Here is a 12,961-nt window from a genome sequence, read left to right as displayed (position 1 = left end):
GGCGGACCCGAGTTCGATTCCCGCTCACGGCCAATACCGGTGACGATTATCTGAACCGGTGCTGGGCTTCCCCTAGGTCGACTCAGCCTCAAATAAGTACCTGGTGTGGGTGTGTAAACATCGCCACTGGGGAGACAAAGGCGGCCGTGCGTGGTGTTGGCCAGCCACCCCCTCGTGTGCTGCACTTGCCCCAACAGTCTGTTACAGGCTATACGGGGGATCCTTGCCTTTGTTTGTATGTGCACCTGGACATGCCACAACATGGACTCTACTGCAGGGCAAGCCGACGCTGTGAATACACGAGACTCGGCTCCTCAAGAGCCTTCTAGGTCAGGAGACTGTGACTCAGAGGCGAGATGATTAGTACATCTCGGTGAAAAGTTGACAACATGTTCCAACACACTGAAGTTTATTCCTTCAATAACCGTGTTTTTTTTGTCGGATAAATGTTTTTTCTTCCATGCCGTGGGTATAAAACTCACCGGATGAACTCCGTTTTTCCACTGAGCACATAATCATATTTCTATTTCACATCTTTAACGGAATCTTCACATCACTTCTACTTTAGATGTGGTACGTGATTAATTTCAATGACTTTTGCCCACGACCCAAATAACCCGAAATGTCCTTGATCTCGTCATACATCGGAAGCTCAACAAGCTCGAGTCGGATTCGTGCTTGGTTGGGGGTCACAGCCGGGATCGCCATTGTCGGCCTGCCAGGTGGTGGCCAGATGTCAACTACCTCGCCTGGTATACAGGAGGTCGTGGGTTCGATCCGGACCCTGATACCTGCATGTTTGGAGTTTGCGTGTCTCTCTCCCCGTGGTCGGTTTTCCCCCTTCACATTAGAATCAACATCACGCGTTTAGAGTATTTGGTTACTCTCAATTTCCACGTGATGATGAGCCACTTCGTTGCGCAATCATTAGTGGCCAGGTCGCTTCTGAGAAAGAGCTACTATATAGCTCAGTGGGCCTTACCTGGTAAAGTTAAAGACACACATAGTTTAAATATAGTTTAGTTTAGAGCGACACCCCCTCGGGATCTCCAGTTTCCTCTCACACAAAACAAAACTATTACTCGCGGGCATTGGCCAAACATCCCGGGGCAGGATCCTCCTGAACAAAAAGAATATTGAAACTCAGTGAGGCTACCTCAGGAAATAGTTAATTGACGTCGCAGTCTGCTTGTTCTATTGGCCACGTGACGTTATCCAAAATGGCGTCTCTGACTGCTTCGTCTCTCGCGATGTTTGCTCGGCCCTTGAACCCCCCCCCCCCACGATCATCGCCTCCCTCCCTCCATCCCTCCCCTCCCCTCCCTCCCTCCCCTCTCATCCCTCCCCTCCCTCCCTCCCTCCCAGGTTCTCACGTGAACCTTTGCTCAATTCAGGAAGCGTCTTCACTCTCGTGGATGTGCAGCACCCCGGGCGTGCTGCTTGCCGCCGGCGCGGTTTGAGTCGCCAGACGGCACCTTCCACGTTGCCCTCCAGGTGCCCAGCCGGTTGTCACCGGTAACACATGGACAGAGCACGGACAGAAATACAATCTCCGTTAGCGATGACATGAAGTACAACAGTTGGACATTCGCACTTATAAAGCTATTCAACTAGGAACTATGTTTTGTTTATTTTACCAGGTGAGGCCCACGCAGCTGTATCGCTCTTTGTCGGAGGCGACCCGGTCACACATGATGGCTTCACGAAGTGGCTCATCACGTGCAAATATATAGCAGCCAAGTCCTCTAAGCGCACGTCCATTCTACATGTGGAGGGAAAGACCGGAAGAGCAGGAGAAACATTCACAGGACCACGGGGAGAGAGACACGCAAACTCAAAAGTCTGCAGCAGGGTCGGGATCGAACCGACGACCTCCTGTGCACCAGGCGAGGTAGTTGACATCTCGCCGCCGTGGCGCCCTGATCAGCCCAAGATTGGTGAAGCAACCCCCATTACCGACACGGTGCGGGAAGCCCTTCGGGGATGGTTCGAGAAAAAAAAGATGTATATTCAGATGTTGTAATGATGCGCAATGTGGTATTCCATATACCGTTTATGGATTTACGACTTTGATTGCGAGGTTTAAATGTTTGCTTTTTAAAGAGTGCACCATGCCGCACTCGCAATCAGCGCGTCACGGGGTCTCCGACGACCTTCTGCCAAGTCTCAGCCAACGCCGGTGGGAAGCAAACGCCGAGAATCACCAAACACGTGCTGCGTGTTGCCTCACCAGGCGGCCCAGAGGGTCTCTCCACGTGCTGCGTGTTGCTTCACGAGGGGGCCCAGAGTGGTCTTTCCACGTGCTGCGTGTTGCCTCACCAGGGGGCCCAGAGGGTCTCTCCACGTGCTGCGTGTTGCTTCACGAGGGGGCCCAGAGTGGTCTCTCCACGTGCTGCGTGTGGCCTCACGAGGAGGCCCAGAGTGGTCTCTCCACGTGCTGCGTGTTGCCTCACCAGGAGGCCCAGAGTGGTCTCTCCACGTGCTGCGTGTGGCCTCATGAGGGGGCCCAGAGTGGTCTCTCCACGTGCTGCGTGTTGCTCCACCAGGAGGCCCAGAGTGGTCTCTCCACGTGCTGCGTGTGGCCTCACCAGGGTGCCCAGAGTGGTCTCTCCACGTGCTGCGTGTGGCCTCACCAGGAGGCCCAAAGTGGTCTCTCCACGTGCTGCGTGTGGCCTCACCAGGGGGCCCAGAGTGGTCTCTCCACGTGCTGCGTGTGGCCTCACCAGGGGGCCCAGAGTGGTCTCTCCACGTGCTGCGTGAGGCCTCACGAGGAGGCCCAGAGTGGTCTCTCCACGTGCTGCGTCTGAGTTGGCCACAGCTCTCACGAGTCGCCTCTTGCCTCCTGGTTGCGACGTGGAATTGTAAGGGACCGTGGCAGGCTGGACAGACTTTCTTCTGCCATCGTCATCATCATCGTCATCATTCATAATAATAACCAACACGAGCTTAAACAAATAAACGCGTACATTTAGCTGACGTTTTGGAGAATTGGATTTGATTTTTTCGTGTTCCTTAGAGAGAAAATAAAGGGCAGGAGGAAATACCTAAAATTGTTGCAAAAGACCGAAATATTGTGAACATATCAGCTACTCCGATTAGCACGGTTGGCCACGTACGGTGTGAAATAAGTCAAACAGACTCACAAAGACAATAAACTACAGGGACAAACCTCTGCACGCCTCTTCACGACGTTTATTTTGTTATGTCCATCAGTCTCATGACTGGTCAGGCCAACATCATCAATCAGAATCTGTATAAACGCGCAAACTCTGGACCGTTTTGACACTCTGGGTCTCATCAGCTGTCAGTCTTGTAAGGCAACTACTGTACTGGTTATTATGGAAGTTGCTTTTATTTGCAAACGTGAATAACCAAACACATTTCGGACACGATTGGAATGATACCTCAATGATGGAATGATGCCTCAATGATTATTTTCATCAATAATAGGTGATTGATCCAACTCACTGAAATATTTCCAAAAACCCATTAAATAAGCAAAGAATGTACACGCGATGCAAAACGTGCTCTGCTATGTTTAAGATTGTTAACGGAATAGAATCTCAGCTCAACGTATAACGGAGTGCACATTTCCCTGCCCTGTCAACGACACGAATTAATTGTCCGCGCGGCACGGCGATGCTGTCTCGCTCACAGCGCAGGCAGTGAGCGAGACCTGCGACGGTTCGATACTTGTGCACGGAGAGTAAAAACAAAAGAAGAAAACAAACGATGCCACGCATCACGCGACAGTGTTCCACGCAGAGCCGCACGAGAACTCCGTAAACAAAAGTCAGACGCTCCGAAGGGTGTTCGACACGTCCCACACTTGCGCTGCGTGTCAATCAAGTGACACAACTGGTCTCGGGCAAAGATAAATACCCCCCCACACCCCACACGTATCCCAGCCTGTGACGCGCTGTTGGGGCGACTGCTGTTAGCGAGCGGCACACGAGGGGGTTGGCTGGCTGCTTAGCACCACGGCCCGCCCTCTTTGACTCCCTCGTGGCGATGTCTAAGGTGCGGAACTCATTTAGGGCTGAGTCACCCTAGGGGAGGCCCAGTTATCTGTCGAGAGTGGGAGTCGAAGTCGGGTCGCGAGGTTGGTAGCACAGTGCGCAGCGCGCGAGCTACTGCGCTACCGCTCCTCCGCCTACACAACAACAACTACACAACAACAACAACACAGAGACACAGACACACAACGACCGGATCATACAATACAAACCCCATAACGGTCGCTTTAAATTATACGGATACAATTATTATCTCATAATCCGGATAATAGGTCAATAATAATAGTGTTATTGACTTCATTTATTCAGGAAAGCCTCACTTGAGTGTCAGGGCTGTTTTTTAAGGAGCAGGGCCCTGCATCGGTTGGATGCTCAGTTCTTTGTTTGTGTGTGCACGTGTGTGTGCACGGGTGTGCGTGCGTGTGCGTGCGTGTGCGTGCACGTGTGTGCACGTGTGAGTGTGCACGTGTGTGCGCGTGTGTGTGCTTTACTTCGTGTGGGAGGAAACGGGAGAATCCGGAATGGCAAGTTCTGCCCGAAACCCACTGCACATCTCCTCCCTGCTCGCTCCCCCCTCCTCTTCCTCCTACCCCCTCCTTCCCCCTCTTTCTCCCCCCCACCCCTCCTCCCCCCTCCTCCCTCCCTCCCTCCTCACCTCGTGGCGGCAGGAGGCACTCTGCGTCCAACGGCGCTCCAACCGTGCCGCAGACGTTAACGAGGCCGAGGCAGCGTTTTCAGAGCGGAGGAGCCCTCGCTCCCCTCCCCTCTCTCCCCTCCGCTCCCCTCCCCTCCCCTCCGCTCCCCTCCCCTCCCCTCCGCTCCCCTCCGTTCCCCTCCCCTTTCCTCCCCTCCGCTCCCCTCCGCTCCCCTCCGCTCCCCTCCGCTCCCCTCCCCTCCGCTCCCCTCCCCTCCGCTCCCCTCCGCTCCCCTCCGCTCCCCTCCCCTCCGCTCCCCTCCCCTCCGCTCCCCTCCCCTCCGCTCCCCTCCCCTCCGCTCCCCTCCCCTCCGCTCCCCTCCCCTCCGCTCCCCTCCCCTCCGCTCCCCTCCCCTCCGCTCCCCTCCCCTCCGCTCCCCTCCCCTCCGCTCCCCTCCCCTCCGCTCCCCTCCCCTCCGCTCCCCTCCCCTCCGCTCCCCTCCCCTCCGCTCCCCTCCCCTCCGCTCCCCTCCCCTCCGCTCCCCTCCCCTCCGCTCCCCTCCCCTCCGCTCCCCTCCCCTCCGCTCCCCTCCCCTCCGCTCCCCTCCGCTCCCCTCCCCTCCGCTCCCCTCCCCTCCGCTCCCCTCCCCTCCGCTCCCCTCCCCTCCGCTCCCCTCCCCTCCGCTCCCCTCCCCTCCGCTCCCCTCCCCTCCGCTCCCCTCCCCTCCGCTCCCCTCCCCTCCGCTCCCCTCCCCTCCGCTCCCCTCCCCTCCGCTCCCCTCCCCTCCGCTCCCCTCCCCTCCGCTCCCCTCCCCTCCGCTCCCCTCCCCTCCGCTCCCCTCCCCTCCGCTCCCCTCCCCTCCGCTCCCCTCCCCTCCGCTCCCCTCCCCTCCGCTCCCCTCCCCTCCGCTCCCCTCCCCTCCGCTCCCCTCCCCTCCGCTCCCCTCCCCTCCGCTCCCCTCCCCTCCGCTCCCCTCCCCTCCGCTCCCCTCCCCTCCGCTCCCCTCCCCTCCGCTCCCCTCCCCTCCGCTCCCCTCCCTCCGCTCCCCTCCCCTCCGCTCCCCTCCCCTCCGCTCCCCTCCCCTCCGCTCCCCTCCCCTCCGCTCCCCTCCCCTCCGCTCCCCTCCCCTCCGCTCCCCTCCCCTCCGCTCCCCTCCCCTCCGCTCCCCTCCCCTCCGCTCCCCTCCCCTCCGCTCCCCTCCCCTCCGCTCCCCTCCCCTCCGCTCCCCTCCCCTCCCCTCCGCTCCCCTCCCCTCCGCTCCCCTCCCCTCCGCTCCCCTCCCCTCCGCTCCCCTCCCCTCCGCTCCCCTCCCCTCCGCTCCCCTCCCCTCCGCTCCCCTCCGCTCCCCTCCCTCCGCTCCCCTCCGCTCCCCTCCCCTCCGCTCCCCTCCCCTCCGCTCCCCTCCCCTCCGCTCCCCTCCCCTCCGCTCCCCTCCCCTCCGCTCCCCTCCCCTCCGCTCCCCTCCCCTCCGCTCCCCTCCCCTCCGCTCCCCTCCCCTCCGCTCCCCTCCCCTCCGCTCCCCTCCCCTCCGCTCCCCTCCCCTCCGCTCCCCTCCCCTCCGCTCCCCTCCCCTCCGCTCCCCTCCCCTCCGCTCCCCTCCCCTCCGCTCCCCTCCCCTCCGCTCCCCTCCCCTCCGCTCCCCTCCCCTCCGCTCCCCTCCCCTCCGCTCCCCTCCCCTCCGCTCCCCTCCCCTCCGCTCCCCTCCCCTCCCCTCCCCTCCCCTCCCCTCCGCTCCCCTCCCCTCCGCTCCCCTCCCCTCCGCTCCCCTCCCCTCCGCTCCCCTCCCCTCCGCTCCCCTCCCCTCCGCTCCCCTCCCCTCCGCTCCCCTCCCCTCCGCTCCCCTCCCCTCCGCTCCCCTCCCCTCCGCTCCCCTCCCCTCCGCTCCCCTCCCCTCCGCTCCCCTCCCCTCCGCTCCCCTCCCCTCCGCTCCCCTCCCCTCCGCTCCCCTCCCCTCCGCTCCCCTCCCCTCCGCTCCCCTCCCCTCCGCTCCCCTCCCCTCCGCTCCCCTCCCCTCCGCTCCCCTCCCCTCCCCTCCCCTCCCCTCCGCTCCCCTCCCCTCCGCTCCCCTCCCCTCCGCTCCCCTCCCCTCGCTCCCCTCCCCTCGCTCCCCTCCCCTCGCTCCCCTCCCCTCGCTCCCCTCCCCTCCCCTCGCTCCCCTCCCCTCGCTCCCCTCCCCTCGCTCCCCTCCCCTCGCTCCCCTCCCCTCGCTCCCCTCCCCTCGCCCCCCTCCCCTCCCCTCGCTCCCCCCCCCTCCCCTCGCTCCCCTCCCCCTCCCCTCGCTCCCCTCCCCTCGCTCCCCTCCCCTCCCCTCGCTCCCCTCCCCTCGCTCCCTTCCCCTCCCCTCGCTCCCCTCCCCTCGCTCCCGTCCCCTCCCCTCGCTCCCCTCCCCTCCCCTCGCTCCCCTCCCCTCGCTCCCCTCCCCTCCCCTCGCTCCCCTCCCCTCCCCTCCCCTCCGCTCCCCTCCCCTCCCCTCGCTCCCCTCCCCTCCCCTCGCTCCCCTCCCCTCTCCTCGCTCCCCTCCCCTCCCCTCGCTCCCCTCCCCTCGCTCCCCTCGCTCCCCTCCCCTCGCTCCCCTCCCCTCGCTCCCCTCCCCTCGCTCCCCTCCCCTCGCTCCCCTCCCCTCCCCTCCCCTCGCTCCCCTCGCTCCCCTCCCCTCCCCTCCCTCCCCTCCCCTCCCCTCGCTCCCCTCCCCTCCCCTCGCTCCCCTCCCCTCGCTCCCCTCCCCTCCCCTCGCTCCCCTCCCCTCCCCTCGCTCCCCTCCCCTCCCCTCCCCTCGCTCCCCTCCCCTCCCCTCGCTCCCCTCCCCTCGCTCCCCTCCCCTCGCTCCCCTCCCCTCGCTCCCCTCCCCTCCCCTCGCTCCCCTCCCCTCCCCTCGCTCCCCTCCCCTCCCCTCGCTCCCCTCCCCTCGCTCCCCTCCCCTCCCCTCGCTCCCCTCCCCTCGCTCCCCTCCCCTCCCCTCGCTCCCCTCCCCTCCCCTCGCTCCCCTCCCCTCCCCTCGCTCCCCTCCCCTCCCCTCGCTCCCCTCCCCTCCCCTCGCTCCCCTCCCCTCCCCTCGCTCCCCTCCCCTCGCTCCCCTCCCCTCGCTCCCCTCCCCTCGCTCCCCTCCCCTCGCTCCCCTCCCCTCGCTCCCCTCCCCTCGCTCCCCTCCCCTCGCTCCCCTCCCCTCCGCTCCCCTCCCCTCGCTCCCCTCCCCTCCCCTCGCTCCCCTCCCCTCCCCTCGCTCCCCTCCCCTCCCCTCGCTCCCCTCCCCTCCCCTCGCTCCCCTCCCCTCGCTCCCCTCCCCTCGCTCCCCTCCCCTCGCTCCCCTCCCCTCCCCTCGCTCCCCTCCCCTCCCCTCGCCCCCCTCCCCTCGCCCCCCTCCCCTCGCTCCCCTCCCCTCGCTCCCCTCCCCTCGCTCCCCTCCCCTCGCTCCCCTCCCCTCGCTCCCCTCCCCTCGCTCCCCTCCCCTCGCTCCCCTCCCCTCGCTCCCCTCCCCTCGCTCCCCTCCCCTCGCTCCCCTCCCCTCGCTCCCCTCCCCTCGCTCCCCTCCCCTCGCTCCCCTCCCCTCGCTCCCCTCCCCTCCGCTCCGCTCCCCTCCCCTCCGCTCCCCTCCCCTCCGCTCCCCTCCCCTCCGCTCCCCTCCCCTCCGCTCCCCTCCCCTCCGCTCCCCTCCCCTCGCTCCCCTCCCCTCGCTCCCCTCCCCTCGCTCCCCTCCCCTCGCTCCCCTCCCCTCGCTCCCCTCCCCTCGCTCCCCTCCCCTCGCTCCCCTCCCCTCGCTCCCCTCCCCTCGCTCCCCTCCCCTCGCTCCCCTCCCCTCGCTCCCCTCCCCTCGCTCCCCTCCCCTCGCTCCCCTCCCCTCCCCTCGCTCCCCTCGCTCCCCTCCCCTCCCCTCGCTCCCCTCCCCTCCCCTCGCTCCCCTCCCCTCCCCTCGCTCCCCTCCCCTCGCTCCCCTCCCCTCCCCTCGCTCCCCTCCCCTCCCCTCCCCTCGCTCCCCTCCCCTCCCCTCGCTCCCCTCCCCTCCCCTCGCTCCCCTCCCCTCCCCTCGCTCCCCTCCCCTCCCCTCGCTCCCCTCCCCTCCCCTCGCTCCCCTCCCCTCGCTCCCCTCCCCTCCCCTCGCTCCCCTCCCCTCCCCTCGCTCCCCTCCCCTCCCCTCGCTCCCCTCCCCTCCCCTCGCTCCCCTCCCCTCCCCTCGCTCCCCTCCCCTCCCCTCGCTCCCCTCCCCTCCCCTCGCTCCCCTCCCCTCCCCTCGCTCCCCTCCCCTCCCCTCGCTCCCCTCCCCTCGCTCCCCTCCCCTCGCTCCCCTCCCCTCGCTCCCCTCCCCTCGCTCCCCTCCCCTCGCTCCCCTCCCCTCGCTCCCCTCCCATGCCCAACCGCCCCACCGCCCGCCACTCGCACTGAGCGATCGATGGGCAGACAGCCCTGCCCTCAAGTCCAGCAACGCCGGCTCGCAGCTCGAAACACTCAACCACGTACCCCGCCCGGCTCACACGAGCGCTGCTTCTTCTGTCGTACGGGCTGCTGCTGGTGTAGGACTCTAGGTGCCCGCGGTTGGCTACGATCGTGTTGCGGCAGAAGTCCCACGTCCAGTTCAAACGCACGCGCAGAGACAACGACTGCAACTTCAACGTGCAGCTGGTCAAGTCCAGATAGTCGCGTGCAGGAGGCAGCGGAGTGTATCCGCTGTGATGTCGCCTTCGTATTTGTGGATCGGGCATCGGGTCGTTATGCTCTCTAGATAGTTTGCGGTGGAAGATGGGCAGCCTTCACGCGGCCCACTCTGTTGTGAAGTGACAAATCACGACGAATACAAATCAACGCAGCGACCATCGGCCTCTCCGGGTCCGCAGAGCAACAATGCGAGCCACCACGACCTCTGCCACCACGACCTCTGCCACCACGACCTCTGCCACCACGACCGCTGCCACCACGACCTCTGCCACCACGACCTCTGCCACCACGACCGCTGCCACCGCCCGTAACCCCTTGGGTGTCCCCGGACGCGACGTGGGGAGCACTGCCATCACCATCCCCACGTCTCTCACTCCCTTCCCTCCCAGCTCCACTGCTCCGCGGCCAGCCGACTGTGGCTTGCCACCTCTGAGGTGCAAACAAAACCAACACAGCCCGGGACGTGGAATGGGTAGAAGAATATCTCAGATTGTTGGCAGAGAGAACCACGCGGTGCCTTGAGTGGCGTCTCATCGTGCGTAGGGCGAACATGTTCAAGAGATAAATGCCAATGTCAAGGTCTCAAAGCCACAACAGGGCTTCAGGAGAATGCGGTGTAGTAGTATTATTATTATGTAACTGGTCAAAAAAACCCAGAACTTTTAACGTCCTGGGAAGTTGAATGCATAGCCTTTCACGACCAATATCATCCATAATACAGGTTTCTTTTTTGTGAGATCGCGTAAAAATATAAATGTGTCGTGAAACCCGCTCGGTTTTAAGGAACGAAACGGGAGGATTTCTCCACAAATCTGGCTGTCGACTGATGAAGCTAGTTGTAATTACTGGCGAAACGTCGTACTCAGATTGTAAATGTTGTGGCTTGGCTCTCCAACACACCGGTGTGCTGTACTAGTGACGAATTGGCCACGTTCTGTTTACGTGACAAACCCCTTACTTATTTGCTGTGTCGGGTGGTGGCGGTTTTAACGACACATTTATATATTTACGCGATCTAACCCAAAACAACCAGTGATATGGTGCAGGGAAGACCTTGCACATTCATTTCCCACAGCAGCAGCAGCATCAGCAGCAGCAGCAGCAGTCGCCCCTCAATAACGAGAACGGTCCTGGAGAAAATCTGGAGAGGCGGCAACTCGAGACACCAGCCGCCCCCCCCCCGCCCCCCCCCGCCCCCCACCGGCTGCCCCTCGCCCTGCCCCCCCCCCCGCCAAATCCCCGACTCCCGCAGGAGTTTCAGAAACCCTCGACGACAGTCGCTGCGAGCAGCGGCGCAGGGAGGAACGATCGGTTGAGTTTGGAGTGAGAGAGAGAGCACAACAAGTATTCACAGCACAACAAGTATTTACAGCACAACAAGTATTTACACCACAACAAGTATTTACACCACGACAAGTATTTACACCACGACAAGTATTCACACCACGACAAGTATTCACACCACGACAAGTATTTACACCACACAAGTATTTACACCACGACAAGTATTTACACCACAACAAGTATTCACACCACGACAAGTATTTACACCACGACAAGTATTCACACCACGACAAGTATTCACACCACGACAAGTATTCACACCACGACAAGTATTTACACCACAACATTTACATCACAACAAGTATTTACACCACGACAAGTATTTACACCACGACAAGTATTCACACCACGACAAGTATTCACACCACAACAAGTATTCACAGCACGACAAGTATTTACACCACAACATTTACATCACAACAAGTATTTACACCACAATTGGCGCAACGCCATTAGCAGCTGAAGACCTCCACGAAGCCACCAAAGCCAAAGATCCCCGCCACCCATAGCCTTGACAGACTGTAGGGGCAAGTGCTGTTAGCGAGAACCTGTGAAGGTACAACAAGGGCGTTGCGGTGGCCAGCACCACGCCCGGTCACCTTTGTCTCCCCAGTGGCGATGTTTACACACCAGCACCAGGTACTCATTTGAGGCTGAGTCGACCTAGGAGAGGCCCACGACCGAGAGTCGTCACTGGTGTTGGTGGCAGTGAGCGGGAATCAAACTCGGGTCTCTGCCGGGTTTGTAGCGCAGTGCGCTCACCGCTCCCCCACCGCTCCCCCACCCCTCCCCCTACACCGCTACAACACCCCCCCCCCCCAACCATGGTAAGAGCAGCAAGCAAGGGGCCCTTTCTGGCCGGGCACGGCTAATCGCAATTGACTGTTGTACTTGAACTAAAATGCTGCGTGTTTGCCTGCTGACTGGATTATTTAAAAGCAGGTGTCTGTGTATCCTCAAGTGCCGCGGCCTCTCTGCGGTTGGTAATGAAGGTGAGGCTTACATAATGCGCACTTATTACTGAATTAATATTATTATTATCGGGGACAGAACCCCGAGCATAGGAAACTACACTTTTAAAGACATTTTATTTATTAGGTAAGGCCCTCTGAGCTATATAGTTTTTTTTCTTAATCAAAAGCGACCAAGCCACAAATGAGAGTTCAACTAAATGTCTTATCGCGTGGAAATTTATAGCAGCCAAATACTCGAAACGCGTGTTTATAAATGCGGAGGGAAAAACCGGAGGACCCGGGTAAAAGTCCACGCGACCACGGGGATAACACGCAAACTCAAAATATACAAACACACTATATAACCCAGCAGGCGTCAGGATCGGCATCGAATCCACGACCCGTGCATACGAGGCGAGGGAGTTAACATCTCACCACCGTGGCGCCCCGATGTTATGTAATGAAGACTTTTTAAGCAAAAACAATAATTATAATTGAAGACAAATCACAGAGCGGACTAATTTTCGTCCACGTTTTTTTACCACCATTTTACTTCTACATTGGCAACGAGGCCTACGAGATCACTGCCACCCTACCGCCTCGCAATAAACACCTCCCCCCCCCATCAACAAGGATCCAGCTCCGTCACGTGGTGTTGCTGCTGCCACAATCACCAGTGCCCTGACTCGAGCGCCAGGGCTCTTACGCCGCACGCGCTCGGCGAGTTTGACGCGGCCCTCAGGAGGCTCCCGAAGCCGGCCAGCTGCATCCCCCCCTCCCCCTCCTCCTCCTCCTCCATGTGGGGCACTTGTAATGGGCAAATATTTGGTCCTTCGGATAAAAAGAAAAAAACGTGCGCGCGAGGAGCTTGAGCGAGCTTATTTGATTTGTTACACGGATGATGATCCCGTTTAAAACTAAACTAAACATTTTATTTTTTATTTTACCATGTAAGAAACACTGAACTATATAGCTCTTTATCCAGAAGCGACCCGGCCACAATTGATAGCTCAAAGAAGCGGACTATCATGTGGAATTAAGATCAGCCAATTACTCTAAACGCGTGCTGCGACATGTGGAGGGGAGTAACCGGAGGACCCGGAGAAGAAGCCACGCGACTATTGGGACAACAAGCAAACTCCCAGTATATACAGAGGCGTCAGTGTCAGGGTCGAACCACTTCCTCCTGTATACCAGGCGAGGTAGTAAACATCTCGCCCCCGTGGCGCTCAGCCAGTTTCCTGGATGTTTTACCAGGGAGATCCGTGGTGGTGCGTGCGCACATCAGCAACAACAATAGACATAACAAAAAAAACACGAACAATATCGCAGAGAACGCGTACACAGTCTTGAAGCAAGTGCGGGC

Source organism: Lampetra fluviatilis, chromosome 41 (genome assembly GCF_964198595.1).
Source record: "Lampetra fluviatilis chromosome 41, kcLamFluv1.1, whole genome shotgun sequence".
Taxonomy (NCBI): Eukaryota; Metazoa; Chordata; class Hyperoartia; order Petromyzontiformes; family Petromyzontidae; genus Lampetra; species Lampetra fluviatilis.
Note: the sequence above shows the minus strand (reverse complement) of the source record.